Source organism: Hyla sarda, chromosome 7 (assembly GCF_029499605.1).
Source record: "Hyla sarda isolate aHylSar1 chromosome 7, aHylSar1.hap1, whole genome shotgun sequence".
NCBI classification, from domain to species: Eukaryota; Metazoa; Chordata; class Amphibia; order Anura; family Hylidae; genus Hyla; species Hyla sarda.
The window spans coordinates 97347202-97366244 of NC_079195.1; the positions used below are offsets into that span (position 1 = coordinate 97347202).

At 41.5% G+C, this 19043-nt stretch overlaps 1 protein-coding gene across 7 annotated transcripts in view; it reads left to right on the forward strand.

The window, feature by feature from the left end:
* Window positions 1-19043, forward strand: part of LOC130282156 (interferon-induced protein with tetratricopeptide repeats 5-like) — a 54518-nt gene that overhangs the window by 25996 nt on the left and 9479 nt on the right. The window lies entirely within an intron of this gene.

Sequence of the window (19043 nt, forward strand, 5' to 3'; positions counted from 1 at the left end):
ACAGGCAGGTTCACAGTTCAATAGCAGTGAACATATAGCAATAAGTTTAGCTTGCATCATGCAGTAAACCACAAAAACTTATGTTTTTGTGGTTTACTACAAAATGTCCTCCACATACCATAAACTTCTGAAGTTCTCACATAAAACTAGGCAGATTTATTTCCTAAATAAGTCTTTTTGGTGCAGTGTATGAGCATCCAATATTCTACTGACACATTGGGGGACATGTATCAAAGATTTTACCCCTGTTTTGTGTTAAAATTTTTGTGCAAAATTTTGTGCAAGCTGTTTATTTTACTCTTTTTTTTTCATACATTCTGGTGGAGCATTTTCTCCAGATGTGTAGGTTTCGGTGTACCTTGGAGTGACATATTTAGTAAGCACGAATGTTTGCATTATAAAGTTGACATGTTTTTACTTTGGAAGACATTAGAGGGCTTTAAAGTTCAGCAGCAATTTTCCAATTTAAAAAAAAAAAAAATTGAAATCAAAATTTTTCAGGGACCAGTTCAGTTTGAAGTGGATTTGAGGGGCCATCATATTAGAAATATCCTATAAATGACCCCATTATAAAAAAAATACTGCACCCCTCAAAGTATACAAAACACCTTTAGGTGTTTCACAGGAATAGCAAAGTGAAGGAGAAAATTTAAAATCTCCATTTTTTTACACTAACATGTTCTTGTAGACCCAGTTTTAGAATTTTTACAAGGGGTAAAAGCCTCAATTTGTGCGTGATCTTGCGGATTTCAAAGAGAATCGGGCATATACGGTTCTGGATGAAAAAAAATTCTACTACCAGAGAGACCGACTTTGAAATCTCTTCTTCCGATATGGATATATCGGAGGGAGGTTCGGTTGGGAACAAATGAGGTGGAAATAGGGGCACCAATAGGGGTCAGTAGAGGAAGATATCTGGGGGCGGATAACAATCAGAACACACAATGTGGTGGTTCATCTTCATCATTTCCCTCTCCTTTTTTAGACAAGGGTCGGAGAGACCCCTACCATTTACGGTATCCACCATGGATCCCAAACAACTCTCATAGAAAGTAGAGAAACCAGAGGTTACGCAGATTGTGAATTTATCAAGTGTGACATTAACGGAGGCACAGAAGTAGGTCCTCTTAAAGGGCCTTACTTTTGTGCCAACAGTCAATTTTGATGAGTTTGAATGGACAAAAGATATAATGTTGTTTGTTCGCAAATTAAGATGGCACAAATTCTTTAAAATGCATGATAGACGCGAGGGACAAAATTTGGGCATGTCTCCAGATGATTTTGTGGAAACGAACGAACTAACCACATTATTAACTGAAATAGAACGACCACTGGGCCAGGGCCCTTTCACTAACCTGAAGCCAACTAGTAGAAGCTTTCCACCATTGGGGGACACCTCGTGTATAGACATTTTTTCCATACTTGTTCTGAGAGACTTGAAAGCCTTGTCAACTAGTGGTCAGAGGCAGAGAGATAATCTGACTTTCATGGAAAGACAGGCCCTCACACAACTACAAAAAAATGACCAGTTGATAATCAAGTCCTCATACAAAGGAGGAAATATCATCCTAATCATCTAAATAGATCTAAATACACACGGATGTGTAGACGACTGCTTGATGATAAAGAGACGTATGAAGTCCTTACGGAGGACCCTACGTCTTGATACTCACAAGAATTGACTGTGATCTTGACTGAAGCATTAGAGAATCAGCTAATCAACCGAAATGAATTCGAATTTATGAAACCATCTTCCCCGGTTATTCCCACATTCTACGCCCTACCGAAAAGGCCTGATACCCCTTAAGGGGTGACCAATTGTATCGGGCATAGGAGGGCTGACACGGAATGTGGGAATATACCTGGACAAGATCCTCAGACAATTTGTACATACGTTGCCATCATATCTGAGAGACACAATGGACTTACTTCAAAGAATTGAAGGTATTCATTTGACTGAGGGTACAATTCTCGCCAGCATTGACGTCGAGGCCTTATACTCGTCAATTAAACATTCAGTGGGTTTACAAGCAGTTGGATATTTTTTGAATACACGAGGGACCTCTTTTCGAGCACATAATAATTTGGTATTACAACTACTTATGCAAAGCCAATTATAGGCAAAAATGTAACCTTTATTGGATTAGGATAAAATAACCCCAGGCTGGGGTTAGAAATTGTCAAAAACCACACAAAATATAATATAAGTGCTCCTAATATTAATATTACCACAAACCAAATAAAACCAACAATGATTGCAGATTATAAGTATCACACCTGGCTATCTCTAATCCTATCCCCCTGGCTCAGGAGATGATAGTTAGGGGACAACAGGTAGGGCAGGATTAGGGAACCTGTAGCACCCTACAGTATCCCTATACTAGATACCTACCCTAGGCGGAGTGTGACGTCTTGAAAAGGACGGCCCCGCTCTGGAACCTAGCCTGTTCTCGCCTGATGTCCCTAGATGAACTAGCTCACTTACTAGTGTTGTATACTGCCTCTCTCAGATTGGGCCTTACCCTATGCACCTTACTGATACTTTATTAAAGGTACGAATAAATGGTCTCAATATGTAGAAGATATAAACGCCATGGGGATATCTGTATGGCGGAGGTAAATGTGCAGTACAAGATATTAGTTATAGCTACTGATAAAGTGTCATAGCAATATTCCTATTTGCAATATCTTTATATTATAATGGTCTGTCTCATGAGTATCCCATATATGGTTAGTACAATAAATCACAGGTACTCAATATCAGTTATGGAAATGATTATTACAGTGCCTCAGGATACACTAATCAAATGTTTCATACACAGTCAGATGATGGTATCATTCCTGTATTACAATAACCACGGTCCTACAAAGATATCCTGGGAATTAATACACATTCTCTAACTATGGCATAATAGCACCAGTATGTTCAGGCTATCAAAAGTCAGTATTGCATATAACTGACCAATGATATCAACATTTAAACCAACTAATATTCAAACACAGACTGAAAGATAAATAAGAGATGCCAGAAAATTGAGGTGATACTTATATGTCAGATGCATAGATAAAAGTCGTCTCATATAACAACTACTTAATTTTGTTCTAACAAAGAATAATTTCTTGTTTAACGGTTGCGTCTTCCACCAGCTCAGGGGGACCGCAATGGGGTCCCCCTGTGCCCCCAGCTATGCTAATATCACCCTGGGCTGGTGGGAGGCAACGCAACTGTTCTCTGATGAAAGAGAGATCTTTAGTGATGTGGATATGCTTCATAGATGATGTGTTTGTAATCTGGAGGGGAACCAAAGAGGAGTTCAAGATTTGGTTGAATCCATCAACACAAACACATTAGGTTTATTTTTTACTTTCAAAATTCAAGAGAAGGAATTAAACTTTTTGGATGTTAAAATTTATAGAGACTTAGAAGGAACTCTACAGAACACTATTTATCGCAAAAAACATCAACGAACAGTCTCCTGAGGTGGGAGAGCTGCCACCCAGGCCCCCTAAAAAGGGGGATCCCTAAAGGGCAGTACCTCCGCCTCAGGAGGAACTGTTCATTGCCGGAGGACTTCAAGAGGAAGGCAGATGTGATGAGGTCAAGATTTAGAGACAGAGGGTATCCAGAGTTCACCCTAGCACAAGCTTTTCAAAATGCGAAAAAAAAACACCAAGAAGGGACCTACTTGTACCCAAAATTAACAGTGACAGGTCCGGTTCGGGTGTGACACGGATCATTGGTACGTATGATAGGATGTCCTATGCTGTGCGTAATATAATCTCGCACCATTGGGACAAACTACATATGGATCCAGACTTACAGGACACAGTGGGCCCATTGCCCCAGATAACATACCGACGAGGTCGCAGTATAGGGGACTCATTAGTCCAGAGCCATCTGAGTCCAGAGAGTACAAGAGCATCTACTTGGCGGGAGCAGAGAAGTAATCCGCAGGGCTGCTATAAATGTGGTCATTGTTGTGCCTGTAATTATATCTTAAAAACAAAAAATGTACCACATCAACATCGACCTACCCCAATAAGACACTTCATCAATTATTCATCTAAATCTGTGATATATATTGCCTTCTGTTCTTGTCCCCTACTATATGTGGGGAAGACAATTAGAGAGTTGAGGAGAAGAGTGTTGGAACATGTGGGGATGTTAGAAATAGGAGAGAAACCCCCTTAGTGGTCCATATTAACCAACAACATGATGGCAATTTGTCAGTATAGTTTGTGGGAGTTGATAAAATTTCACTCTCACAAAGGGGAGGCAGCACAGACAGACTTTTGCTCCAAAGGGAGTGCCGGTGGATACACTGGTTGGATACAGTCTCCCCTAAGGGACTGAATGAGCAACTGAACTTTGGTTGCTTTCTATAAGGGGGAAATGGTCAAGTGAGGGGGCATCAACCCTGGTGACTGGTCAGGTAGTAAGGGAGGGCCTTAGTGGGCCCAATAGGAGGTAGGGGTCACCATCCTCACTGTAGCATCTGTAGTAATGTATCAGGAGGTTCCGGAGCGGGACCGCCCTTTTTAGTTCGGCCACCCTTCCTAGGTACTAGGGTCAGTAACTAGGGACTTATAGGGCCAGTGCCAGGTTCCCTAGGGCCCTGTCATTCTCCGGTCACCTCCTCTGAAAGAGATAAGCCCCTCCCCTATTATGCCCCCTTACTACCAGGTTCCCCCGCATAGATTAATGGACCTAAATGCTCCAATTTTACACCCCAACATGTGTATCTATAAGCAAAAATTGTTTATATATGTGGTTGCCCTCTGTCTCTGAGAACATCCTGCATCCTTATATTCCGATCCTCTTTGCATATAACAAGATCTTAATATAATTCAAAATGGACATCTATATACATTTTCTGACTGTTCTATTGAGCATGTCAGTGTAATTTGATTAAAGCATGACTTAACCAATGTCAGGGGCCGATACTATATGCGTGCGCAACTGTTTGTCATGCCGGCATTTGGGCACGCCCTCAGAACGTCACGCATGACGCGCACTGATTGCGCGCGTATATCCGGCACACTGACAGGAAGTGATGTCAGATGCCGGCACCTAGCTGGAACAAGCCAGTAGAGCGGAGATTCTCCGGCTCCCTGCGCTACAGCAGGTTCTGCATTACCCCGTCTGTACCGTGGAAACAGTGAGTAGGACTAGGGAACTCTTGTAGCTCCCCTACATTTCTCTTGCAGGTTAATACTGACTGGGTTGCATGTATTTATGCTTACTTTTTAGGTGGACCTGAAATGGAGATCATGGGGAACTATATACCTATAGGGACCTATAGGGATAGAGCTGCATTTTTTCTTACAGGCTAACTATAAGAATCCCTGATGTTACAATAGTTAGGGTCAGCCTTTTCTTTGCAGCAACCCGTACCTGGATCTATAAAGTAATTCACTGTGTATACATTTTATATGTTTTGATCAATGATGTTACCTCCCTGATGACACCAGCCTGAGTGCTAGTAGAAATGCGTCGGCGGTCATTATTTGGTTGGGAGAATTTGTTGTGCAGGAGTCACGTTTGGACTGGCAAGGCCAAGCAGAGCCCACCTGAGCCATCCACCATACAGCTAGAATCCCTTGCCATTTTAATTGGCAATGGTAATCTATGTTCACAAATACACAATTTATGTTTTGTATCTTATCTATAAATAAGTAAAAGTTACGTTTTAGGCACACCCCTAAATACGTTAATAGGTGTTTATTGTTTATAAGGGGTAAAAGCCCCCAAATTTCTCTCGAGTAAGGAAATACCTGATATGTGAACATGAAGTGTGCTGTGGGTGCACTAGAGGCCTCAGAAGTGAAGGAACGACAATGGAATTTTGGAGAGTGAATTTTGCTGAAATGTTTTTTTGGGGGCATGTCACATTTAGGAAGCCCCTATGGTGCCATAACAGCAAAAAACAAAAACAAAAAAAAACACATGGCATACTAACAAGGGGTACAGTGAGCCTTAACACCCCAAAGGTGTTTGATGATATTTTGGTAAAGTCAGATGTGCAAATGATTTTTTTTTTCACTAAAATGCTGTTTTTTACCTAAATTTACCATTTTTACAAGAGTTAATAGGAGAAAATGCACCCCAAAAATTGTAACCCCATTAATTCTGAGTATGGAAATACCCCATGTGTGGATGTAAAGTGCTCTGCTAGCGCACTACAATGCTCAGAAGAGAAGGAGCCACATTTGGCTTTTTGAAAGCAAATTTTTCTGAAATGGTTTTTGGGGGGGGGGGGCATATCACATTTAGGAAGCCCCTATGGTGTCATAACAGCAAAAAAAAAACACATGGCATACTATTTTGGAAACTGCACCCCTCAAGGCACGGAACAAGGGGTACAGTGAGCCTAAACACCCCACAGGTGTTTGACGACTTTTCGTTAAAGTCGGATATGTAATTGAAATATAATTTTTTCACTAAAATGCAGATTTTTCCCAAAATTACCATTTTTACATAGGAGAAAATGCCCCCCAAAATTTGTAACCCCATTTCTTCTGAGTATGGAAATATCACATGTGTGGATGTAAAGTGCAGGCGAACTACAATGCTCAGAAGAAAAGGAGCGCCATTGGGCTTTGGAGAGAGAATTTGTTTGGAATGGAAGTCGGGGCCCTGTGCGTTTACAAAGCCCCCATGGTGCCAGAACAGTGGATCCCCCCACATGTGACCCTATTTTGGAAACTCCGCCCCTCACGGAATGTAATAAGGGGTGCAGTGAGCATTAACATCCCACTGGCATTTGACAGACTTTTGGAACAGTGGGCTATGCAAATGAGAAATTAAAATGTTAATTTTCATGGACCACTGTTCAAAAAAATCTGTCAGACACCTGTGGGGTGTAAATGCTCATTGCACCCCTTATTACATTCCATGAGGGGTGTATTTTCCAGAATGGGGTCACATGTGGGGGGGTGTCCACTGTTATGGCACCATGTGGGCTTTGTAAACGCACATGGCCTTCAATTCCAGCCAAATTCTCTCTCCAAAAGACCAATACATGGGGTATTTATATACTCAGAAGAAATAATGTTACAAATGATGGGGGCTTTTTTCCTATTAACCCTTATGTCAGAACTTCTGTAGCGATCATCGACTCCTGTGCAAATCACTATAAATGTACATGGCGCTCTCACTCCTGAGCCTTGTTGTGCGCCTGCAGAGCATTTTACATCCACATATTGAGGTATTTCCGTACTCAGGAGAAATTACGTTACAAATTTTGGGGGTCTTTTTTTCCTTTTACCTCTTGTGAATATTAAAACTATGGGGTAACATCAGCAGGTTAGTGTAAAACATTTAATTATTTTACAACAACATGCTGGTGTAGACCCCAACTTTACCTTTTCATAAGCGGTAAAAGGAGAAAAAGACCCCCAAAATTTGTTAGGCAATTTCTCCAGAGTACGGAAATACCCCATATGTGACCGTAAACTGTTGCCTTGAAATTCGACAGGGCTTCGAAGTGAGAGAGAGCCATGTTCATTTGAGGCCTAAATTAGGGACTTGCACAGGGATGGACCCAAATGCAAGAATTACACTTGCCAAAATTACCAAAATTACCCTACGGCAGTGTTTCCCAAACAGGGTGCCTCCATTTTGGAAAGAGTGCCGTACCAGATCTTTTTCATTTTTATTGGGAGGGGGGGGGGGGGGGGAAACCTTTACCTGTTGCAAAACTACAACTCCTAGCATGCCCTTTGACTGTCCCTACATGCTGTGGATTGTAGTTATGCAACAGCTGGAGGCACACTGGTTGCAAAAGACTGAGAGGTTGTTACTTAACTCAGTGTTTTGCAACCAGTGTGCCTCCAGCTGTTGCAAAACTACAACTCCCAGCATGTACGGTCTATCAGTGCATGCTTGGTGTTGTAGTTTGCAACAGCTTGGAGTTGTAGTTCACAACCAGTGTGCTTTCAGCTGGTGTAAAACTGCAACTCTCAGCATGCACTTAAAGGGGTACTCCGGTGAAAACCTTTTTTTCTTTTAAATCAACTGGTGCCAGAAAGTTAAACATATTTGTAAATTACCTCTATTAAAAAATCTTAATCCTTCCAGTACTTATTAGCTGCTGAATGCTACAGAAGAATTTCCTTTCTTTTTGGAACACTGATGACATCACGAGCACATTGCTCTCTGCTGCCATCTCTGTCCATTTTAGCAACCGTGCAGAGCAGCTGTATCCTAAGGGCAGCATGATGGCTCAGTGGTTAGTACTGCTGCCTTGCAGCGCTGGGGCCTTGGGTTCAAATCCCACTAAGGACAACAATAAATAAAGAGTTATTATTATTATTTTTATTATTATGACGTCAGCAAAGAGCACTGTGCTCATGATGTCATCAGAGAGAATTCCAAAAAGAAAATAATTTCCTCTGTAGTATTCAGCAGCTAATAAGTACAGGAAGGATTAAGATTTTTTAATAGAAGTAATTTACAAATCTGTTTAACTTTCTGGCACCAGTTGATTTAAAAGAAAAAAGGTTTTCACCGGAGTACCCCTTTAAAGCCGAAGGGCATGCTGGGACTTGTAGTTATGCAACAGCTGGAGGCAGACTTCATCTCCCAGCATGCCCTTTGGTAGTTTGTGCATGCTGGGGGGTTGTAGTAATGCAGCAACAGGAGGCACAATTTTTCATAGAAAAAATGTTCCTCCAGCTATTGCATAACTACAACCCCCTGCATGCACAAACTACAAAAGGTAATGCTGGGAGTTATAGTTGTACCTTCTGCTGTTGCATAACAACAACTCCCAGCATGCCCTTTTGTGCATGCTGGAAGCTGTTGCTAAGCAACAGCAGGAGGCCAGCCTTACCTCCTGCTGCTGCATGATCATCCTCCTGCCTGCCGCCACCAATGCCGCTGTCTCCACTCCTGGGGCCCCGATCCTGCCGTCAATGATGGGGAACAGGGGCCCCCACTCAGGTACGGACTCCATGGCACCGGCTTTCGCCCTCCGGAATAGGGGCAGAATGGGTGCCGTTAGGGACACCCCCACAGCAAGAGTCCTGATTTGACAGCCGTTACCTGACCAGTGCCACCTCACTCCTGCTGCTAAAGGTTGATAGGTGACATCTATCACCCTTCTTTTCTGGGTCACCTGGGACCGGATTGACCCGGAATTACCGCAAATCGCATATCTGAACTGAACGGCAATTTGCGGTGATCGCCGACATGGGGGGGGGGAGTCTTAGTATCCCCCCGGGGGTTTGTAAGGGGTGCCTGCTGAATGACTATAGCAGGCATCCCGGTCCGGTCCCCGCCCCCGGCGAGCGGCGGGGACTGGAATTCCCATTGGCGTACAGGTACACCCTGTGTCCTTAAAGGAGTAGTCCAGTGGTGAACCCAGTGGTGAACAACTTATGCCCTATCCTAAGTATAGGGGATAAGTTTGAGATCGCGGGGGTCCGACCGCTGGGGCCCCCTGCGATCTCCTGTACGGAGCCCCGACAGCCTGCGGGAAGGAGGCGTTTCGACCTCCGCACGAAGCGGCGGCCAACACACCCCCTCAATACAACTCTATGGCAGAGCCGAAGCGCTGCCTTCGGCAATCTCCGGCTCTGCCATAGAGATGTATTGAGGGGGCGTGTCGGCTGCCGCTTCGTGCAGAGGTCGACACCTGCTATCTGGCCGGAGAGCCTGGCCCCCGTACAGAGAGATTGCAGGGGGCCCCAGCAGTCGGCCCCCTGCGATCTCAAACTTATCCCCTATCCTTAGGATAAGTTTTTCACCACTGGACTACCCCTTTAAGTACCAGGAATTCAGGGCGTACTTGTATACACTGTGTCCTTAACGGGTTTAAAACTGTGCAGAGGAAGAGTGGTGCAGTTTCCCATGGCAACCAATCAGATTACTTCTTAAATTTTTCACAGGTCTCTTAAAAAATGAAAGAAGCAATTTGATAAATCTCATATATATATATATATATATATATATATATATATATATATATATGTGTGTGTGTGTGTGTGTGTGTGTGTGAGGTACTACTGGTATTACAAGGTACTGGTGATACGAGGTACAACTGGTGATACATGGGTAAGCACTATGCAACTTTGCCTTAATATATTTATGCACTAGTCACTTTGATATACATAGTTTACATTGCCGATTTTTTGCACATACCACTGGCTACTGCGGCAGGACCCGCTATTGTGGTTAGGTATGCAAGCTGCACCTTAGGATCTCTGCTTAACATTATGTGGTTAGCCTGTGTTTTGCCATTGATATATTATTGTCTCCTATGCAGAGGAGTCAGTTGAATATTATCTCTTTATATGTCTTATGACAAGTGTGTACTAGGTTGCTAAATATTCCAGTATTATTGTAGTTCAGGTATTGTTATTATACATCTCTTCCTTTGTGTAATATTGTTTTAATTATCATTTAATAAAGATTTACATTTTATATGGTATATACACTCCAGTTTTTCTTCTTTTTGGCTATATATATATATATATATATATATATATATATATATATATATAGATGCAAATCATAAAATGTTGCAGTATCTTGTAATACCTTTTTTTATTGGACTAACAGAATTTGTAGAGACAAGCTTTCGGGATTCCTCCCTTTATTAAGTCCAAAGCAAATCTAAGCTCACAAGTAGAAGACGCAGGTTACATCTCACAAATATGCAGGGGTTAAAGGGGTACTCCGGTGAAAATCTTTTTTCTTTTAAATCAACTGGTGGCAGAAAGTTAAACATATTTGTAAATTACTTCTATTTAAAAATCTTAATCCTTCCAGTACTTATTAGCTGCTGAATGGTACAGAGGAAATTCCTTTCTTTTTGGAACACTGATGACGAGCACAGTGCTCTCTGCTGACATCTCTGTCCATTTTAGCAACCATGCATAGCAGATGTATGGTAAGGGCAGCATGGTGGCTCAGTGGTTAGCACTTAGTAGAACATCACTATGGTATAGAAGAAAACATATGAAAAAAGTATGTATCAGCCAAATAACATTATCTAAGTTATGAATCAGACTATAGTCAATGGTATATATTGTGTGGTTCTATAATGAAGTTATCAACTAGTAGGTGCCCTAATAAATTGAAAACGGTAGTCAAATATATTTAACCAACTTCCCTGAATCTAAATGAGGATGCTACTACAATTATATCATATCAATTATAGTGTTGCTCGCGAATATTCGCAATGCTAATTTTATTCACGAATATCGCATATTCGCAAATTCGCGAATATTCACGAGTATAGCACTATATATTTGTAATTACGAATATTCATTTTTTTTTTTTTTTGTCACAGTACACATCACAGTGATCACCCATCTCTGCTTCCAGCTTGTGTGGTGTAAAGAAGGCTCTAATACTACTGTGTGAGACTGGCGTGCGGAAATTTACATAAGCAAATTTTCGCTCATGCTAATGTTCGCGTATGCTAATTTCCGCATATGCAAATTTTCGCATTTGCGAAAATAAAACGTGAATATTACGAATATGCGAATTTAGCGAATATATGACGAATATATTCCATATATCCATATATTCGCGAAATATCACAAATTTGAATATGGCCTATGCTGCTCAACACTAATAGTGTTGAGCGGCATAGGCCATATTCGAATTCGCGAATATTCGCGAATATATGGACAAATATTCGTCATATTCGCGAATATTCGCAAATTCGTAACATTCTCGTTTTATTTTCGCATATGCGAATATTCGCGTGTGCGAAAATTACCATATGCGAAAATTAGCATATACAAAAATTAGCATACGTGAAAATTTGCATATGCGAAAATTAGCATATGTTAATTTTCGCATATGCGAAAATTCGCACACCGGTCTCACACAGTAGTATTAGAGCCTTCTTACACCACATAAGCTGGAAGCAGAGAGGGATGATCACTGTGATGTGTACTGTGAAAAAAAAAAAAAAAAAAAAAAACGAATATTCGTAATTACGAATATATAGCGCTATATTCGCGAATTCGCGAATATGCGATATTCGCGAATAAAATTCGAATTGCGAATATTCGCGAGCAACACTAAACACTAATATCAAACCATATCTTTTGATGAATCATGGATTATAAGACCCCAACAGATGCAGGTCTGGTAGGAAAGTCTCTGTGTGGAGATCTGCACCATGATGGCGTCTGAGCTTGGAAGTGTCTCTTATTCTGAGAACCCACTTTGGTCCAAATGGGTGGTGGGGATGGCGGAGATTGCAAATCTTGTGAAGTTTTCATAATGAAGCTTCTGCCATTTCTTCTTGCTGTGAGGCTAAACGGGTATCCCCATCTATAAACAAAGTCCTTTTCCCTTAGGGTCTGTAGCAAGGGTCTCAGAAGTCTGTGTTTTTGTAGAGTGACCCATCACAGGTCAGGCATGAGTTGCAGGTTAGCATTTTGCCATTATTTCCTCTTTGATAGTATAATCTGTCACACAACATATGACATCTCTTGATAAGGGAGAGGACCCTTTAGGTTTCAATGCACGGTGTGCTCTATCCAGCTGAATTTTGTTAGAGGACGGTGCTCTAAGGACCATGTTGAATATGACTTCTAGGGGGGGGGGGGGGGGTCCCTATATCTGAACCTGAGGAATTAGGGGACCATGAAAACTTGTCTTGTCTTTTCCTTTGAGGGGAATTTGGGGTTACAGGTAAGTCAGCTTCCCAATTAGTCACCATAGATAGCGATCTTTTGGCTTGTTGGGATGAGTCCCTGTTATGTCTTTGTTGTTTAGGACTAGAACCTCTTTTTTCTGGATTCTTTTTCTATATAGATGTGGTGGTTGCGACCAAAAAAGGTCATGTTTCGTTATTTCAGGTACATCAGGGTGGAAGGCATCATCCATTTTTGTACTAATAGTTAAATCTTGTTGTGAGACATTCTTAAATTGTTGGCTGAGAACTAGTGATCTCGGATTAGACGAGGTTCTAAAAGAGTTCGTCCAGGAAATGCGGGTAGGCGAAGAAGGTGCACTTCCTGTTTGCGGAGAGGAATGTGCTATTGCTTTAACTCCCATTATACAATGGTTTACAGCAGACCGTTCAGTCATATGAAAGTAGTTAGTAGTTTTAGAAGTACATTTTTCAAAGAACAAGAAATGCTGGCGACTCACCGATTCTTCTCAAATCTTCTTTATTGAAGCAACATACTCACATACAGGTAACTTATGGGGTGGGACATATATCGGGGGGTACGAAGGCGACAGCAGCAGCTGTTGTTTAGCACGGGTTACGTGCTTCGTCTGGCCAGACGAAGCACGTAACCCGTGCTAAACAACGGCTGTATGTGAGTATGTTGCGTCAATAAAGAAGATTTGAGAAGAATCGTTGAGTCGCCGGCATTTCTTGTTCTTTGAAAAATGTTTTCATCTGCTTGCTACGCTAGAGCACCACCACATCTCACTGTGTGAACAGTACTCCTACACATAGGCGTGCGCACGGGGTGTGCCGGGTGTGCACAGGCACACCCTAATCACCGTGGCCGCGGCCCGCTGCTGCAGGACTTTTTTTTTTTCTCCCTACTAAACCCCAGCCCCACCGGACATCCCCGACAGTCACAATCATACATGATGGGGATGTAGTCCTGAGCTGTGAGCCTACATAATGTAGGCTCACAGCTCAGGACTACATCCCCATCATGTATGGCAGCAGGCAGCAGGGATAGAGCGTCCGGAGCCGCAAATTAAAAAAAAAATGCATTTTTAAACATCCGGTGTGCCCTGAAAGACTTTCAGGGCACACCAGATGTTTAAAAAATGAATTTTTTTTTAATTTGCGGAATTTGCGGCTCTATCCCCCGTCCTCCGGGCCGCTCTATCCCCCGTCCTCCGGCCGCTCTATCCCCCGTCCTCCGGCCGCTCTATCCCCTGTCCTCCGGCCGCTCTATCCCCCCGTCCTCTGGGCCACCCTTTTCCCCTTCCTCCGGGCCACTCTTTGCCCCTTCCTTCGGGCCGCTCTATCCCCATCCTCCGGCCGCTCTATCCCCTTCCTCCGGGCCGCTCCTCCCCCTTCCCCGGCCGCGCACACTGCTTCGCTAACTGCAGACGCAGGGGCTGCCCCGCAGCTGCGCACGTCTGCTTACACCTCCTGGGATGATCCTGGCCACAACTCCTGGCACCGAGTGTCCATTACTCGGCGTGAGGAAGAAGTGGGCGATGGTGCAAAGTGTGCAGCAGATGGGAGTGGACATGCCCGGCCTCTGACCCCAACATGGCTGCTGCAGGTAAGAAAAGTGCACAGACCGAGGACGGGAGGGGGGTGGGATGTATGATGTGTGTATTATGTATGTATGATGTGTGTAATATGTATGTATGGTGTGTGTGATATGTATGTATGGTGTGTATTATGTATGTATTATGGATGTATGCTGTATTATGTGTGCATGTGTATATTATGTATGTATGTATTATATATGTATTATGTGTGCATGTGTATATTATGTATGTATGTATTATATATGTATGATGTGTGCATATGTATATTATGTATGTATGTATTATATATGTATGATGTGTGCATGTGTATATTATGTATGTATGTATTATATATGTATGATGTGTGCATGTGTATATTATGTATGTATGTATTATATATGTATGATGTGTGCATGTGTATATTATGTATGTATGCATTATATATGTATTATGTGTGCATGTGTATATTATGTATGTATGTATTATATATGTATGATGTGTGCATGTGTATATTATGTATGTATGTATTATATATGTATGATGTGTGCATATGTATATTATGTATGTATGTATTATATATGTATGATGTGTGCATGTGTATATTATGTATGTATGTATTATATATGTATGATGTGTGCATGTGTATATTATGTATGTATGTATTATATATGTATGATGTGTGCATGTGTATATTATGTATGTATGTATTATATATGTATGATGTTTGTATTTATGCATTATGTATGTATAATATATATATATATATATACACACATAATGCATAAATACAAACATCATACATATATAATACATACATACATAATATACACATGCACACATCATACATATATAATACATGCATACATCATACATAGATAATGCATGCATCATACATACATATGCACACCATACATAATACATACACAAATCCATAATATATACACATACACATCATACATAAATACATCATACATACATAACATACAGTACATACATAACATATGTATATGGTATGTATGTACTGTATGTATGATGTGTGTATGTATGATGTATTTATGTATGATGTGTATGTGTATATATTATGGATTTGTGTATGTATTATGTATGGTGTGCGTATGTATGTATGATGCATGCATTATCTATGTATGATGTATGCATGTATTATATATGTATGATGTATGTATGTGTGTATATATATATATATATATATATATATATGTGTGTGTGTGTGTAGGTTATGCATGTATGATGTGTGTATGTATTATATATGTATGATGTTTGTATGCATATAGTATGTATTTATGCATTATGTATGTATGTGTGTGTGTATATATATATATATATATAGATTAGTTAGGAGTAGCCGTATTAGTCCAGTGATGCAAAAAGCAAAATCAAAAAGCAAAAGATACTGCAACTACCGATGATATATATATATATATATATGTGTGTGTAGGTTATGCATGTATGATGTGTATGTATGTATGACGTATGTATATATGTATTATGAATCAGAACAAAAGAAAAAAGAAAGTTTCCTCCAGCTCTTCCAAGGATAACGGTGCTTGTAGTATTAAACCATCAAACCTTTAATCTGTATACATTAAAAATAGAAAAAGGTGACATCATAAAAGAAAAGTGAAACTCCAGTGTGTTTTGGGCTACATATAACCATGATTAAGAGCGACATTTTGCTCAAAACGTGTTGGAGTTTCGCTTCTCTTTTATGATTGATGTCACCTTTTTCTATTTTTAATGCATACAGATTAAAGGTTTGATGTTTTAATACTACAAGCACCTTGAAAGAGGCAATTTTCTTTTTTCCTTTGTTCTGATACACGGGACACGGCCTGTTCTCTGCAGTCCGTGCTCTTCTACCAGCAAATATACTAAAAACTACTACAGCACCAACCAGGTAGCTGAAATAACATTTTTTTTAATGTATTATGTATATATTTTATATTATTTATGTATTATGTGCCCAATCCCCCGCACAGCACCCATAGCACCCCTCAAACACACACACACAGCACCCCCCCCCCACACTCACACACAGCACCCCTACACACACACACACACACAGCACCTCACACACACAGCACCCCTACACACACACACAGCACCCCCAGTGCAACATAATGGGAGTTGTAGTTTTGGTCACCATATATTGTATCAGGGCATGCTGGGAATTGTAGTTGGTAACTGAAAATCCCAGCATTGCATTCCTTGAAGGAATGCAATGCTGGAAGGTGCAGTTACCAACTACAATTCCCAGCATGCCCTGATACAATCTATAATGACCAAAGCTACAACTCCACACATCTTGCACTATATAGGAGTACAATTTAGATTATGGTGCAACATGCTGGGAGTCCTAGTTTTGGGTCAGCTGCAGACCCACAACTACAACGTGCATGCTGCTCCAATCTGGTGCAAAAAAAATTCAATTTGGAATATTCCCCCCTCTATGCCCCCATCTTATAGTAAAAGTGTTCTTCTGTTTGCCAAGTAAAGAAAAACATGAGTTTTACCATTCAACTTACAATTTTTTTTTTCAAATCCACATCAAATGCATCCCTATAAACACCAGCAAACATACACACAAGTGGGAGGTCTAGTCAGGGCTGGTGCATGGATTTTTGACACTCTAGGCAAAACCTAATTTTGACAACCCTTTGGCTCCGCTCATTGAACACCTTGGCAAATATAAGATCAGGGGTAGAATTAGTCCCGTAAGCCTCATGGTAAATTCTAGACTTGTCACCCTCCATACAATTATAACTATACTGCACCTAATGTGGGGGAACTATACTGCACCTAATGTGGGGGAACTATACTGCACCTAATGTGGGGGAACTATATTGCACCTAATGTGAGGGAACTGTATTGCACCTAATGTGGGGAACTATATTGCACCTAATGTGGGGGAACTATACTGCACCTAATGTGGGGAACTATATTGCACCTAATGTGGGGGAACTATACTGCACCTAATGTGGGGGAACTGTACTGCACCTAATGTGGGGGAACTATATTGCACCTAATGTGGGGGAACTGTACTGCACCTAATGTGGGGGAACTATATTGCACCTAATGTGGGGGAACTGTATTGCACCTAATGTGGGGAACTATATTGCACCTAATGTGGGGGAACTATATTGCACCTAATGTGGGGGAACTGTACTGCACCTAATGTGGGGGAACTGTACTGCACCTAATGTGGAGGAACTGTGTTACTAACTTAATGTGGGGGAACTATACTACTAACCTAATGTGGGGGAACTATACTACCACCTAATGTGGGGGAACTATACTGCCAACCTAATGTGGGGAAACTGTACTACTAACCTAATGTGGGGGAACTATACTGCCAACCTAATGTGGGGGAAATATATTTCCATCCTAATGTGGGAGATTTATACTGCCAACCTAATGTGGGGGAACTATGCTGCCAACCTAATGTGGGGGAACTATACAAAAATATAAAATTGTACTATTCTGATCCCTATAGCACTTTTATTTTTCTGTATATGGGGATGTATGAGGGTCATTTTTAGCGCTGTGATTTGTAGTTTTTATCGGTACCATTTTTTTATTTTTTTTTGCTTTTTAGATATTTTTTATGGTATTTGAAGTGACCAAAAATGTGCTAATCTGATTAGTGCACTATTACAACTTTTGGGACCCCACTTCTGATTTTGCCCAGGGCCATGCTAAGCCTAAAACCGGCCCTGGATCCAATCCTCCTATACTATGCATGCAGGAGTGTGTGTGTGTGTGTGTATATGTATATATATATATATACATAAACACACGCGTGCGCGGAGTGAGTTTGTGCTTTAGGGTGCACACCCTAATGCAGTAGGCTGCGCACGCCTATGCTCCTACACTTATATTGCAAGAGACATTCCTTTCTCACAGTGCCGGTCCTGCTTGTGTTTTCTATCATTGTAGTTTTAGAAGTACGCCTAGATCTTCTTGGTCCACTCATGGATGGTGGTCCGTAAAAATAGAAACATCAATGTATAATGGGACAACTTGCAATTCACAATGTAGTCAGCAGATGGCGCTCAAGCTCCTTTTAAAGAATCAGTTATAACAGGTGGTGGATATTATTCCACACATGATATCTCTTTTCAGACACACTCTATATGAGACAACAGTAGTAAACGTTATTAAAGTTTAGTTTAGTATATAATAAAGATAGAGAATATCCATTGTGTGCAGAAAAGGACTGTCTCTGAAATGGCAGACTGCAGAGTGTGCATAAAGTCCCCAGTGGAGGGGAACTGTTCTCTTTAGGAGAAAAGCGAGTCCAATGCCGGTGATGAGTAAAATAACATTTGTGGTATTATGAGCTTTGTAAATCAGAGACAAAGGCACTCACTGTACTGATCCACAGTATGTCATAGGAGCTGAGATATTTTCCGCTGGTAGAGGTGAATGCAGCCGTCTGAAAGCAGCTGCAGGTTGTGAGGAGTTATGAGGGTTAATACCCCTGTGTCTGAGCCCTGACTAATCAGGTCTGTGTAGTCAGCTTCTTAGATAGCAGAGGCCACGTGGGGCTGTGCCGAGCTGTCCTGTGCTCGCGTCTCAGGGGAGATCAGGACTGGAGGGAGCGGTGTGCGGTCCCTCTCTCAGGTAGGACCGGCAGTGGTGTATTATAGCCAGGGGGGGATCTCACTCCGCATATATCTCTGTGCGGCTCCGGAGGGAGAGCAGGTAGGCCTACTGTCTGCTCGTTTCTCCAGGGGATGTAGTGTGCTGGCATCTGCAGCGCGGGCTGCTCACCCCAGGCGGTGTCTGTGAAAAGGATGAGGAGGAGGTCTTGCACGTGGCTACA